Source organism: Peromyscus maniculatus, chromosome 22, assembly GCF_049852395.1.
Source record: "Peromyscus maniculatus bairdii isolate BWxNUB_F1_BW_parent chromosome 22, HU_Pman_BW_mat_3.1, whole genome shotgun sequence".
Lineage (NCBI taxonomy): Eukaryota > Metazoa > Chordata > Mammalia > Rodentia > Cricetidae > Peromyscus > Peromyscus maniculatus.
In genome coordinates, this window is record NC_134873.1 from 729,209 (window position 1) to 745,349 (window position 16,141).

Consider the following 16,141-nt stretch of genomic DNA (forward strand, 5'->3'; position numbering starts at 1 on the left):
TATTGTACAAACTGATCACCTGACCACTCAGTGATATGTTTAAGGGGAAGGATTTATATTATAGATACCAGAGTTTGAACAGATAGAGTGATCTGGAATGTTCAAAGCAGAAGGAGATGTTGGCTGAACATAGTCAGCCAACTGGACCTGGCTAATGATAGAAGCAGAAACAGCCAGAGAGGCAGAGAGAGAGAGAGAATGAGACAGAGGAGGAGACAGAGAGAGGGAGAGGAACATGGAGACAGGAGGAGAGAGAGACACAAAGAGAGAGATTTATAAAGAGACTGAGATTGTGTGAGAAAGGATGCTTCTGAACTAGAGGGAGTTTAGGGTAGGGGAGGAGGGGAGAGGACCTAGGACACTAGCATAGACTTTGAAATGCATAACAAGTACTTGTGACCCTGAAGCAGCATGGAGGCTAGCATGGGCCTCATTATGGTAATATGCACCACAGGCAGCCATTTTCTCTACTGCCAGTCATAAGGGAAATGACACCTTTGGGTAGAGATTCACAAGTTTTTGAGGAATGTTGACTTCTATCTACCTTCCAGAAATCCTCCTCAAGTCCAGGTTGAGCCCATTTCCGGATATCTGAGCCTGCCCTTGGAGTTTTGGGAATTGCAGTTTTCTTTGGACATAACAGGCATCAATGAATTTTAGTGGATTTTGCAAGTCACAAATCAGCCTTGTTGAGGTTTACATACTCAAACTGCTCAAACACAAGTAAACACCACCAAAATGCCATATTGTCCTTAACATCCATAGAGTTCAAGTGTGGTTGCTTACCTGCATTTCCTTTTCCTTTAATTTGATGCTACAAGCTGCAAAAATATACAAAGGAGGATTTCAGCTGATGATGACAAAGCTAATACCTGGAAGAAGCCAAGGGCCTTCGAGAGGCTCAAGGAGCCATGGTAATATTTGGCTTTTGATTATCAGCCTTTTCCTGCTATGAGTTTCTTGTGTGCTATTGTAGCTTTTCCATCATTTATTGCACACCATTTCCCCTCTCCTAAAGGAATATTTAGATAACCTCATGCACTGACAGCTATGCACAGCCAGAACCCCAGTTTAAGCCTGTCTGTAATTATCATCACTGGCAACATCTGGCCAGGTCCATCCACAGATGGAGGAAAGTACCTTATCAGAGATACCTCTGTACTCTCTAAGAACAGACTTAAGCATCCAGACTACCCATATGTGAAGGCCTGGCAGATGTGCCAATTAAGCTTAACTTCCTCCTTTCCCAAAACTTACTTCTAATTCCAGATCTCCCTTTAACTATCACCAGAGGAATCACAGGTTGCCTAGCAACCAAGCATACTTTCCCCCGCCCTGCAGAAAAAAAATTAAACAGCAGATAGCTTGGACAGATAGGAGCTACAGGAAAAAAAGAAGACAGTTTTATTTTGTCCCATTGACCTAGCAGCTTATAGATTCTTTATATTTTCTACCAATCATGTTTAAGATTATAATTGAGCACATTAAATCCCTCTTCTTAGACATTACCTGAATTAAGCCCTTAGTTAATTCATTTCCCCATTAGTCACTTTCTTTTTGGGTTGCAAATGATTATTAACAATTACTGCCCCTCTATGTGATTCTTATCACCCCTCCATTTGACCCTGGAAGCCTGGCTTTGCAGTGCCAAAAGATTATTGCCTGTAAGTGTATATATACTGGGACTCCCAGGGCACAGGAAGACCAAGGAGAAGATATGGAAGAATAAAAGACTGGACTAAGAGCTCTGTGTGCTACGATTCTGTTTTCAAAAATAACCCTTGCCATTCATAGTTCTCTCTCCTGAGCCCCTGGGGTATATAATATTAAGGCTGGTCCCTCTAATGTTATACAAGAAATTTTATGACATCCCATCCCCAGCACACATTAACTGCACAAAATCCCTCACTGAGGGGTGGGGCTTATGAGTTCCTCACTGTGTATGAAGGTGTCCTGGACACACTTTTACAGTAATCATCTACAACCTCTGCCTCTGTCTTCCAAAGTAGTCCCTGAGCCTTGGAGGGAGTGATTCAGACATCCTGTTGAGGTCTGAGCAATTCATAGTTATGCATTCTCTAAAGTTTGGCCAGGTGTGAGTCTGCGCATTCACCACAGCCCATTGCATAAATAAATGTCTCTGATGAGGGATGATAGTTGTCCTAATGGACAGGTACAAGCCTGAATATTTAGAAGGCAGCTTGATGCCATGTAGTTTTGACAAAACAATGGAGCCTATTGTGTGGAATCAACACATCAGCCATTAACTCAGAGTCACAATACTGTATCAGAGCTGCATTAAGGAAAGAAATAAAAGCACTTCTACTTGGAGTCCTTCAACCAAGAGCAAGTCCAGGTTTGGATTTTCTACTTCATGCTCCCTATCTTCTCCCATCTGTCTGGTGCATGACTCTGAGTCTGTGCCTGTGTGAAGAAATCCGTCTGTTGCTCTCTCTGTTTATTTTTTTTAATCTGAGTCTGTGCCTGCCCTATGTCTGTGTCCATCTGTCCCTGTGGCTGTCCCTGTGTGTGAATGTGAGTGCCCCTTTTGTTGTGCTCTCTTTTATTGACTTCCCAGGAAGAATCACATTGGGAAGGAGTGGGATACTTTACAGAAATCATGGAGCCTTACAAGGGATTAAGCCAATAACTTCAACTGACAGCAACTCACCCAGACAACAAGCAGTATTTTAAACTCCAATGTTTACCCAGCAATGCTGCTGTGTTCAATAGTTTGGGTGGATATTCATTGAAGAAGAGTGTTTTCAACCTCTATGTTTGCTATATCCCGCAAATGACACACATGAATTGTTCTGGATTGGGCCATAGAAGAGAACATAATAGGATTGCAGTTAAGTATTAGTTTAGGTTGTAAAAGTTGATTATGTGGGAAGTCCAAGGAAAGTAAAGGTGATTGTTACATCGTTCTCTTAAAAGTGGGTTTAGCAATCAGTTTGTGTACACAGTAGGGCTCACAGTCAGTGGGAGGTGTGGGGAAAGAAGCATCTGGTTTACTGCTATTCTGGAGTCCCCAGGCATCTGTTTCTTGAGGGAGCAGAGAAGGCAAGTTGCAAGGAAAAAATAGATTATTAACACCTGCACTGTGACTGCCAGAAAAAATCTTGGTTGTACTGACAAAGTAGAATGCACAAGGCAGAAGAACAGATACACCCTTCAATTGGACATCTTGGGAAACTGGAGGGTGGAGAGTCCCCACTGCTGAACAGATCATGTATCCTGCATAGGTGGCTGCTTGAGCCTGAAGAGATGGTAGCAGCTTTGTTGTCCTAGGAGCCTGGCAATCAAAGGGATGCTGAGGATCACAGTGTAGGATTTTGTCCACCTGGTCTCAAGAGACTTAAGTGCTAGGAGTTTGAGGAGTACTTGCTTCCCCCAGGGTGCATGGGGCAGGCTCAGGGGCAGTTAGATCTATTGGTTTGGGGGCAAGGAGATAGCTACCAGCATGTGAATGGGAAGGGACCTTAGAAGGACAAGGTAAGGGAGGTACCCAGCCAGTGAAGGAGTTTGGGCTGGAAGGTCGGTGATTGGGGAGGATGGATCTTCCATAAAAGGAGCTCAGAAGGGCTTAGACCTGTAGGAGAGCATGGGGTGGCTCAGAGGAAGGTAAAGGCAATGAGGAGATGCCCTTGTCAAAGCCAAGATAACCTGAGTTCATTGGAGAGCTTGGTGAGGGGTTATTTGGTGAATCCATGGGCCCCCTCCACATTTCATGAGGATTGTGGATAATAGGGGATGCGGATGTTCCAGGAAATGTTGAGAGCTTACAACATGAGCTCTATGACCCTGGAAGAGAAGGCTGGCATATTGTCCATTTGTATGGTCTTGGCACGCCAATTCAAGGGATGATGTGTTCCAGGAGTACTTGAGCTACCACATCTGCTGTTTCCCTGGATGTGAAGAAAGCTTCTATCCATCCTGTGAAGGTCTCAACGAGAGTTAGGAGATAATGGCGTTTGGCTGAAATCAATCTGCCAGTTGTCACTTCATTGGTGTCCTCAAAGTTGCTGTAGACAATGATGTGTCTGGAAGACCCCTGCAGGTTGGCCGTGCCAAAAGTCTGGCAGGAGGAATGAACCTGTGAAATACAAGCTTAAAGATGGGTGGGGTCAAAGAGGGGCTCTAAGAAATGGAACAGTGTTTTGGGCCTACATATAAAGTCTGGTGAATGTCTGAAATGATGGACAATGCCAGCTCCTGAGGGAGGATGAGGCAGTTATTGAAGTAAAACCATCCATCCTTTGTCTGCATGACCCCAATTTTCAGGAGTTTGTCATTCTCCTCTGGTTGATAACAGGGCTGGTAGGAGAGTACCAAAAACAAAATATATTCTGTTGATCCAGAGGTGCTGGAGGCCTGTCGGTGGGCTAATGAGTTTGCCTTGGCATTGACTAAGGCCACTGGGTCCTTAGAGGACTGGTTTCCCCTGCAGTGAATTATGGCTACTTCTCCAGTTAGCTTGGCAATAAGGGGACCATTAACTATGGGAGTGCCCTTGGTAGTGAGGAAGTCACTTTCCCTCCAAAGGACAGATGGGCATGGGCTATTAAAAAGGCATATTTAGAGTCAGTATATATGTTAGCCCATTGACCATTGGTGGGTCACTTCAAATGTTTTAGTGGAAGTGATCACTGCATATGCTGACTGGTGGTTTCTTGATCTGTCTATAAGAGAGCTTCCCTCAACAAAGATGGTAAGTTGGGTGTTTGCAAGGGGTTGGTGTAAGAGACCAGGCCAGGATAAACATAAGACCTCTACAGCCTCTGAGCAGGAGTGAGAGGAAGTACCAAAGGAAGAAGCAACAGAAAGGAGGCTTGCAGCGTTTAGGGCAAGGATGAAGGTCAATATAACTGGGGGGGGGGTCTAGAAACAGTAAGTGAAAGATTTGGACCTGTGATTGTCCAAAGAGAATGAGAGAGGGGTGCCTCATAATGTCTGAGAGGCAGTGGGGGGAGTATACCAGGATTGACTGGAACAGGGTACAAGGTGTGGAAAATGATACATTTCAGAAAATGTGTCAAAACCTGGTCAATTTCAAGTTTTACAGAAGACGGGAATGTAGCCTGAAGTTTTCCTGTATTCTGCCCAGTCTTGCATCCACTAGGTCCTAAGTAAACACACAGAGGCTTATATTAATTAGAAACCAAATGGCCTATGGCTCAGGCTTCTTGCTAGCTAACTCTTACAACTTAACTCAACCCATTCTAATTGAGCTGTTTGCCATGTGTCATTGTGGCATTACCTGTCTTCCATTACATCTTGCTACCCTGGCATCATTTATCCTATATTTGTGAGTGTAAAGTTTCATATCTAATTTTTCTTTTATCCTAAACAAGGAAAACTGATATTATAACTATCTAGTCTTTAAAAACTCCCTCAAAGACCTCAGAAGAATATAATATTATCTGAGTAAATGGGAAGTATATTGTAAGCAAGTTCCAAAATTCTAGAAATAACAGAGACATCTGGCTGTCTGGACAGTCACCCAAAGTTCCTCTGTATCATTGGGGAATGTATCTTCAGCCCACAGGCCTAAGAGTCTCTGGCATATTTTTCAGTGAAGCAGGAAATTTCAAGGACTTGTCTGCCTAATTGCAAAGTTCATCAGTCACTTTCCTGTGTTCTGCAGAATGTCTCACAGTTTCTTCTGCAAAGCATGGTCCTGGAGGATCATCCCTCCTTGTTTTGGCAAAGTTCAGTGGTCACTTTCCTATGGGTCCTGCATGTGCAGTTTATACAATATACTCTCAAGCACTTCAGGCAAGAGCAGTTTCTTGCCCCAATCTTTTCCATATTATAAGCAAACTCCATATTGAGTTTCTTAACAATGCCCATCATCCTCTTTGAAGTAATTGATGCTGCCAAGAACAAACATGTCTCACTGTCCTCAAAAGTCTAAGTTCTTAAAATATTTTAAATGCCATGTTTTGTAAGTTTTGAAGTGTTTGAAGATTACCTATGTGATTGAAATATGTTTGCATATCTATCAAACCTAACTAACATGAATATAAGTTTGATTATTATAAATGACTATTAATTTATATTTCTTAACTATACATTATATTTTTAAATGAACTCTAAAATCATAACCTTAAGCAAGACTAGAAATATACATATAATATAACAAAACTAACATTAAATTTACATCAATAAGCCAAAATTCATACTAATGAAAAATACTCATAGGAAGATGCTAGATGTGGAACAAGGATGACTGGACTGCTACTCACATCACCAGTGAGGCTACCCGGAAAACGAGACCCCCAAAAAAAAAACACGGAGAAATGGATGAGATCTACATGAACAACCTGGTCATGAGTGGGAACAATGAAAGGCAACGGTCGAGGGAAAGAGAGTGGGAGATCCTAGCTGGATCAAGAAAAGAGAGGGAGAACAAGAAATAGGAGACCATGTTAAATGAAGACCACATGAGAAGGGGAGGAAGCAGAGAGCTAGGGAGGCCCACGGAGATCCACAAAGATACCCCCACAAAAGACTGCTGGCAATGGTCGAGAGACGGCAGGAACTGACCTACTCTGGTGATGGGATGGCCAGACACCCTGTTAGTTGTGCCATAAACCCCATCCAATGTCTGAGGAATCTGGATGCAGACATCCACGGCTGGGCCCCTGGTGGAGCACTGGAATTCTAATTAGTGAGAAAGAAGAGGGTTTATATGAGAGAGAATTGTTGAAGCCAAGGTTGGATAAAGCACAGGGACAAATAACCAAATGAATGGAAGCACAGGATCTATGAACCAAGGGCTGAGGGGCCCCCAACTGGATCAGGCCCCCTGAACGGGTGAGACAGTCATTTGGCTTGATCTGTTTGGGAGGCAGCTGTGTGTTGGTGCCGGGTCCTGGGCTCGTTGCATGAGTTGGCTGTTTGAATCCTGGGACCTATGCAGGGAGGCTTGGCTCGGTCTGGGAGGGGGGACTGGACCTGGCTGGACTGAGTCTACCAGGTCGATCCCGGTCCTCGGGGGAGACCTTGATCTGGCAGAGGTGGGAATGGGGGGTAGGGTGGGGGGAGGGGGAAGGGGGCGAGAGTGGGAGAACAGGGGACTCTGTGGCTATTATGTTGAACTCAATGATGTTGTAAAATAAATTTACAAAAAAAAATTAAATTAAAAAAATATAAAAAAATTAAATAAAAAACAAGCATTAAAATAAAAAAAAAAAGAATAGTTCTGGGTTTTTTGGATTAAAGTAGATTCAATAATCTACTCTTTTATCATTTCTCTATCATATCCTCTCTTCTCCTTTTAGAAAGAGATCTCTCAATTTAACTCCTTTGTTTAGTCTTTTTTTTACCTATGACCAATAACAGTTTGTAACCAACTCCCCTTAAATGAAAATAAATATTTACAATTTTTTAATATTTGGGCATAGTTTTGTAATTTGGCCATAGTTTTCTATACTACATCCTGCTGATTGGGGCCACTGGTAACCTTATGTGGCTCCTGAGACAATTTAGAATTATAGTCAAGTCCTGAGTGGAATAGTCTGTGAGTCTTCATCATCTCAGCCAGTTGCCTTGAAGCTGTTCTGGATATTGAATCATCTGAAGACCTCTCAAGGGGTCTTCCCTTATGGAACCATATTAACTTGGAAAAAATTCACAGCTCCTCATCTTCTGTGGAAACAAAAGCAGAGCTCTTTTCCAAAGCAACATATCCTTAGACCTAAATTTTTAAGTCAAGATACCTTTAAAATACACATATTGGTTTAACTTTGTAACCTCTACAATCAAATGACTCTTTGCAGTTAAAAAAATCCCAAAGACAATGCAATATTATACAGTATGCAGACTCTGTATAATTTCCATCTTTACATGGCTTTTTTAAAAAAAAAGAAGAAAAAACGAACAAAAAATGGGAAGAAATCAAATCAAGCCAAGAAAAAGCAATTAAACAGATGAAAGAAACATTCCAAGATCTGAAAAATGAATTTGAGACAATAAAGAAAACACATGCTGAGGGAATGCTGGAAATAGAAATCCTGACAAAACGAACAGGAACTACAGAAACGAGCATAACCAACCAATTGCAAGAGATGGAACAGAGAATCTCTGACACTGAAGACATGATAGAGAAAATAGATTCGTCAGTCAAAGAAAACACTGAAGACAAAAAAGTCATAACACAAAACGTCCAGGAAATTTGGGACACCATGAAAAGACCAAACCTAAGAATAATAGGGATAGAAGAAGGAGAAGAATACCAACTCAAAGGCACAGAAAATATATTCAACAAAATTATAGAAGAAAACTTTCCTAACCTAAAGAAAGAAATACATATGAAGATACAAGAAGCTTACAGAACACCGAATAGGCTGGATCCAAAAAAAAAGTCCCCTCGCCACATAATAATCAAAACACTAAACACACAGAATAACTTATCTTTTATCATAACTAAGGAAATGTGTAACTCTCTAGCTTCAACTATATCAAAGACCTCAGAAGGATATAATATTACCTAAGAGATGGGAGGATGCAAGCAACTTTCAGGAGTCTTGCAGGGTAGATAGAGACAGCTGACAGCCTGGTAGTCACCTCATGTTCCTTTGTTAAGTTGGGGCATCTGTATTTAGTCCACAGGGCTAGAGATTCTTGGTCATTTTTTTCAGTGTCCTGTAAAATTTCTAGGAGTTTTTTCTGTGAAGCAGGCACCTGAAGGACCATTTTGTCAAGCAAAGTTCAGTGGTCATCTTTCTATGGGTCCTGTAGGTCCAGTCGATCAAGCAGTCCAGGCAAGAACAGTTTCTTGCCCAAATGGCTATTTTTGCCAAGGTGAATATAAATTCCATATGGAGTGTTTTCAATGCCCATCCTCCTCTCTGAAGTAAATCTGGTGCTGTCAGGAGCAGACATGTCTCACTGTCCAGAAAGTTCACATTTTAAAAAAAATTTTAAATGCCATATTCTGTAGGTCTTTGACGTATTTGAAGATTACCTGTCTCTCTGAAATATATCTATGTATACCTAGAAGACTTAGCTAACATGGCTACAAGTATGATTATCATAGATGACTAACTATTAATCTGTTTGTCTAAACTATCCATTACTACCTAAATGAGTTACATAAACATAATACCTCAAACGAGAATAGAAATATATATACAGTATAAGAAAATTAACTTTAAAATTTTATCAATGAACTAAAATCTATACCAATGTAAAACATTTCAAACAAGTTGCTCTTTAAAATTAGGTTCATTAATCTACCCTTTCATCTTATCATATCTATATCATATCTCCTTTTCGTCTTTAGAAAGAGATCACATTTATAATAAACCTGATTTAAATAAAAATATTGGTTTTTTCCTGTCCCACACCAGAGGGCTCTTCTGATATGGGACAAAAGAATCTTTTAACCTTTTATTTTAGAAATATGTTTGGGTTTAGAGAAGGAATGAGCCAATTCCATCTCCAAAGGGGTCATGATATATTTGAGAATTTGGGGATGTTGATTCTCTTACTACTTCCTGCTAGAGTTGTAGTAAATTGTAGCTAGAGTTTTCCTGCCTGGCCCACAGTCAGGACAAATCTCTCTCACCCGCCAGTCCCACAGCTGCTCAGACCCAACCAAGTAAACACAGAGACTTATATTGCTTACAAACTGTATGGCCGTGGCAGGCTTCTTACTAACTGTTCTTATATCTTAACCCATTTCTATAAATCTATGCTTGCTACATGGCTCGTGGCTTACCAGCATCTTCACTTGCGGCTTGTCATGGTGGCGGCTGGCAGTGTCTCTGACTCAGCCTTCCACTTCCCAGAATTCTTCTCCTCCTTGTCCCACTTATACTTCCTCCTGCCTGACTACAGGACAATCAGTGTTTTATTTACTAACCAATCAGAGCAACACATTTGCCATACAGAACATCCCACAGCAGAAAATTTTAGGATTATGGGTAGTCCATGAGGGTGTATCGTCTGAGCCAGTTGCCTTGAAATGGTTCTGGATGTTGGATCATCTGGGCCATGGTGTCACCAGAGAAAATTCAGGTAATCTTGGCTGGTCAAACCTGTTATATCTTAATCTGAAACAAATTCATAGCCTCTGGCTTTCTGTGGAAACAAAAGCAGATACTCCTTTCCAATGCAACATATCCTTACATCCAAATTTTGAATTCAAGGTACCATTAAAGTATACATTTTGGCATAAATCATCAGCTTTTACAATCAAATGTTTTTCTTTAGTTACCAATATCAAAGACAACATAATCCAGATTCTCTGTGTGATAGTCAGCTTTATGTGGCTTATTACCTTTTCTGTTTCTTTAAAGACTATTTTTTAAACTATTTGTTTATGTAACTCTGTATAATCCTTTTTCTCACTCTTTCAAGCCTACCTACATCAGTCTTATGGTGAACCTATTGCTTGAAACTACAGCATTCTAAGACTGAAACAGCATTATTGCTGCTTGCTCTGCCCAATTCAGCTTCCCAACATGGGGGTGGTACATTTTCCACCAGCTCTGAGAGCCATCAACTCTCAGAAATAGTGGGTCTATGCTTCTATCAAAGCAGTGTGTAGCCCAGAAACCTCTTTTTGTTTTGTACTAGCAAAGGCTAAATCTGCCACGCAGCTTAATGTGCCACTTGCAGAGGCCTCATTCCCACCATACTGCAGGTGGAGAGTGCACACCAGGAACCCGACATAGTAGATAGTAGCTCAAACACGCAGGTTGCCTCTACCTTGAAAGAGACAACTAGAAACAGTTTTTAGCTCTGTTTTGGAATCTTTTTACTCAGGTTTTAGGTGGAAACTCTTGCCAACCCATTGGGCACCATTTGTAGCTTGAGAATTTCTCTCCAGCTCCCAACAAATCCAGCCAGTTCCAGAGCCCACTTATAAAATATACACACAGACTCTTACATTATTTAAACTGCTTGGCCATTAGCTTAGGCCTATCATTCTTTAGCTCTTACTCTTATATTTAGCCATTTCTATTAATCTATCCTTTGCCAAGTGGCTCATGGCTTATTAGTACCATATATTTTTCTTGTCATGGAGGGGGCTCCAGGCAGTCTCTCCCTTCCCTTCTTGTTTCTTCAATTCTCCTCTCTGTTAGTCCTGCCTATACTTTCTGTCTAGCTACTCGCCAATCAGTGTTTATTTATACAGAGGGATATCCACAGCACTATGCTGCCTTGCCATAAGACATAGCAGCTTCTTTGTTAACCAATGGTAGCAACACATATTCACAGCATATAGAAAGACCACCCCACAACACAAGAATGAGCTTATTTTGACCTTGCTACAAGATGGCTTTTAATCTTAAGATGAAGTCAGGTTGGCCCATCACTTAACCACAGAAGAAGAGTCTATAACCCCCTTTTTGTATCCTTCTCGATTTGAAAGCCAAATCCTCATGGCTAACGCTTCCAGGTTCTTCTGCTTGCTGGGGCTGAAATATTGCCTTTTCCTTGAATTCAATTTGCATAAGCTTTCTCTTGTTTAGGTCTAGGAAAGCCCTCAGTCCTTTTCCTTTCACAGGATTCAGGATTAGCTGAATAACATCTTGTCCTGAGGTTACCACTCCCTTTCTTCCATTTAACACTGTGCTTTACTTTTAACTTTTAATCTCCTTGAGCACAAGACTTGGCCCCAACATTACATTTTTCTGGTACTTCTTTTCTCCTCAAATGGTACATTTTGTATTTCTCCTTATCCTGTTTGCTACTTTTTAATTGTGGATCTACATTAGAATGATAACTAATAAACATATGATCTGGAAAGTTCCCTCTCTATCTCTCTCTGTGTCTCTCTCTGTGTCTCTCTCTGTCTCTCTCTCTCTGTCCCTCCTCTCTCTGTCTCTCTCTCTCCCTTCAAACTCTACCCCCTCATTGAGTCTCTAACAAATAAAGTGCCCAAAAAGCCCAGTTCTGCTTTCTTAGTGACTACTGCAACTTCCTCCCTTATTTCTGCCAGCTGCCAAAGTCCCTGCCACATTTAGGCACAAATTCCATTTGTGGCAGACATGTCATCACCCCTTGCCTACAACCTATAAAGTTTCCCTGCTTTTGTATGTAGATGTGCTTCCTATGGCCTCAATGACTGGAACTGGAGAACTTGCCCAGATGTTGCTTTGCTCAAGTAAACATGTTATACTTTTTCAATTTGGCTTGATCTGACTTTCTATGTTGGCAGAGAATCCTATTATGGGGAGGGGGCAGAAAATCTGTTACTTAGGACAAGGACAAAAAGCAGCCACATTCTTTAGCAAAGTATCCCAAGAATGGTCTCTAGGATAGCCTATAATATTTTCCTCCTAAACTTTGGAGTTTGGACACCACAGTCAAAATTGCCCTTAGCACTTCTGTCTTCCATGCTCTTACTAGAATGGCCCATTAAGCCCCATTTAAAGAACTGAACTGTTTTTGTACTCTGAAATCCCAAAGTCTTTCATATTCTTCCAACAAGTAACATTGAAGGTTTTTGCACCCACAGATCTCTAGGGTAACCAGGAATGTTAAGCCCACAAGATTGTCCTCTCAAAAGACAGGATTGATTCCAGTTCTTCCATCCAGAAATCTGGGAATTGGAGGCAATTAACAGCCTAGTGGTCTGCATTATCTATTGGTCCAATCCATATCAAGCTTCTACATCCAGGACCTGAGATACCTAATAGCGCAAATGACTTCAACATTACCTTTATGACCAGGAACAGGCCAGATCCTTCCATAGACCTTAAGCTAATACAGGTAGCCTATCTCTGGAACTCGTCTTCTTGGATGAAATGACATTTACTTTAAGTTGAGTTTCAATGTAATTATGCCTCATTATACACCAGGGATAGTATTACATTGGGAAAATATTTTGTCCCCAAATTGCGCTGTTTAAACATGCAGGCAATAAACCACCTGGCATTAGACTCCAAAGTTTGATCAAAACTGATTAAGTCAACCTGAGCCAAGTTTTCATTCTCATCTCTCTGCAGTTCTTTTCTCTGTCTGCCATGATGCTTGCAGGGTCCCCTCACAGCATGATGAGACTTAACATAGCAATACCCTCTCCTGGTACCAACTTCTGACTTAGTTACTATTCTATTGCAATAAAGAGACACTATAACTAAGGCAATTCTTATAAAAGAAATCATTTAATTAGGAGATTGCTTAGAGTTTTTGAGGGTTAGTCCATGTTCATCATGGCAGAAAGCAGACAGACATGGCATTGGAACTGTAGTGGATAGCTTTACATCCAGATCCATAGGCATTGGGCGTTGGGGAGGATGAGAGAGATAGAGATATATGTGGGAGGGTGGGGAGAGAGACAGAGAGAGAAAGAGGAGAGAGAAAGAAAGACAAACAGAGACAGAGAGAGACAGACAAACAGAGAGACAGAAATACTGGCCCTGGCATAGCATTTGACCTCTCAAGACCTACCAGAAATAACACACTTCTTCCAATAAGGTCAATACTATGTCAACATGGCTATGCCTTCTAATCCTTCTTGAAGAGTTATACTTCCTGATGAGCAAGAATGTAAATACATGAGCCAATTGGGGCTATTCTCATTCAAACCATCACACCCTACAACTATGAGTGTAAGGGTAGTACAATTGTTGCCTTGTATCCTATTTAAGAAACAGAGGACACAGACTTGTGGAGAAGACAGAAGAGGTAGAAGCTGGATTTGGTAGGGTCTGGGAGTGGTTATGATGAAAATATACTAGATGGCATTCTCAAAGAATTAATATATTGCATTACAACTGAATCTAAGTGGAAATACAGAGAATAAAAATTGCCAGATAAGTACAATATATAAAAAATTAACATTATGAAGTGGAAGAGGAAGTTTATTTGGAGGAAAATTTAAAGGTGAATCATGAGAGAACATAATCACAACTTAAATATTTTTATTAATTACTTTTTCATATGAAATGTTTTGCACGTCCTCTTACTTTTCTTTGGCCATCTCCACCTCCCTATCCATTCATAGTCATGTTTTTCTGTTTCTTTTTAAAACTTTAAAATCCCTACATCAAAAAACCAGTAATCAAAACAAACAAAAAAATCCAATCAGATGAAAAGTGACTAACCCCCCCCACACACAATCAAATCCCACCCAAAACTGGATGTCAACATATAGAAGATTATAAATAGATCCATATCTGTCACCATACACAAAATTCAAGTCCAAGTAGATCAAAGACCTCAACATAAATCCATTTACTCTGAACCTGATAGAAGAGAAAGTGGGAATGCATTGGCACCGGAGACAAATGTGGTGGTACTGTATTCCCCAAAATATTGTGCACGCTAATAACTTATCTGTGGTCAGAGAACAGGACAGCAACAATATCAAACATAGAGGATAGGCAATGGTAGCACACGCCTTTAACCCTAACATTCCAGAGGCAGAAATCCCTCTGGATTTCTGTGAGTTCAAGGCCACATTGGACACAGCCAGGCATGGTGACACACATCTTTATTCCAGGGAGTGATGGCAGAAAACAGAAAGATATATAAGGCTCGAGGACCAGAAACTATACACATTTGGCTGGTTTAGCTTTTAGGCTTCTAGCAGCAGTTCAGCTGAGATTCATTTGGGATGAGGACTGACAGGCTTCCAGTCTGAGGAAACAGGATCAGCTGAGAAATTGGTGAAGTGAGGTAGCTGTGACTTGTTCTGCTTCTCTGGCATCCAGCATTCACCCAATAACTGGCCTCAAGTTTGTTTTTTATTAATAAGACCCTTTAAGATTCTGCTACAGACAACTTCCTAAATATAACACCAGTAGCACAGACACTGAGAGCAACAATTAATAAATAGGACTTCCTGAAACTGAGAAGCTTCTGTAAGGCAAAGGACATAGACAATAAGATAAAAGGCACCTACAGAATGGGAAAAGATCTATACCAACCCCACATCTGACAGAGGGCTGATCTCCAAAATATATACAGAACTCAAGAAACTAGCCAGCAAAATATCAAATAATCTAATTTAAAAATGGGCTACAGAGCTAAACAGAAATTCTCAATAGAAGTATTTCAAATGGCTGAAAGACATTGTGGTTGTTTGCACAATACCTGTACAACATCAATCCAGTCAAATTCCAGCATATATGGAAGAGAGACTCGTGGCCTCATCCCTAGCTGAAAAGCCTAGCATCTGAATGCTGGTGACATGGGAGGTCAGTGTTTTTCAGGAAATTGGCACCTGGCAGGTTGACTATGATCCAGTGGAACATCCCAAATCAATGCACCCAAGAAAGCATTGATTGGACAGAGTGGGATGCGAAAAGAGGACAAGATCTTGAGAAGGGGTTTTGTAGGGGTAGTTCTAAGAAGGATTGGAAGGGGAGTAGAGAGTGGTTATGTTCAAGATACATTGAATAAATATACAAAATTCTTGAAGAATGAAATTTTTTAAATCTTAAAAATAAAATAGTAGCTGGAGCGAGGGCTCAAAAGCTGAGAGCACATCTGGTCTGGCACAGCCCAGTCCCAACGAGTTTGCCTTTGTTCATTTCAATCAGTGCCCTTCACATAATGAACCATATCTGAGAGGAGAATGGCTTTCTGGAGTTTTGTGTGTCTTATTAAGAATCATTAAATCTGAAGGTGGTCTTTGGGACCTCAACACAAAAGCCACAGATCACTTAATCACAAGAAATAATAGGTATTTTTCTTGTCAGTTCAACCTCTCCTGGAGAACACAAAGAATGTGAGTTGAGCCAGGTGGTGGTGGTTCACGCCTTTAATCCCAACACTCTGGAGGCAGAGCCAGACAGATCTCTGTGAGTTCGGGGCAAGCCTGGTCCACAGAGCGAGATCCAGGACAGGCACTAGAACTACATGGAGAAACCCTGTCTTGAACACACAAAAAAAGAATGTCAGTTGATCTTTCTTATTGAATTTGAAGATTTCCCTTCCCCTAATTCCAAATCCTCACACCATCCTTCAAGTTCTCACCATAATCAGAAATGGACAGAGAGAGACCTTTGTGATAACAGACTGTCTTTGTCAACTTGACTGGACTGAAACAAGTACCTAGAAAATGTATACAGCACACCTCTGTGTGTCTGTGAGCACATTTTCAGAGATAATTCCATCATGAGGACCCTAACCTAATGAATGCATCAGTCCCTTGACGGTTCCTACTATGACGGCT

The 16,141-nt window shown here is 41.0% G+C and overlaps 1 protein-coding gene across 1 annotated transcript in view; it reads left to right on the forward strand.

The window, feature by feature from the left end:
- Window positions 1-16,141, forward strand: part of LOC143270293 (uncharacterized) — a 539,180-nt gene that overhangs the window by 437,467 nt on the left and 85,572 nt on the right. The window lies entirely within an intron of this gene.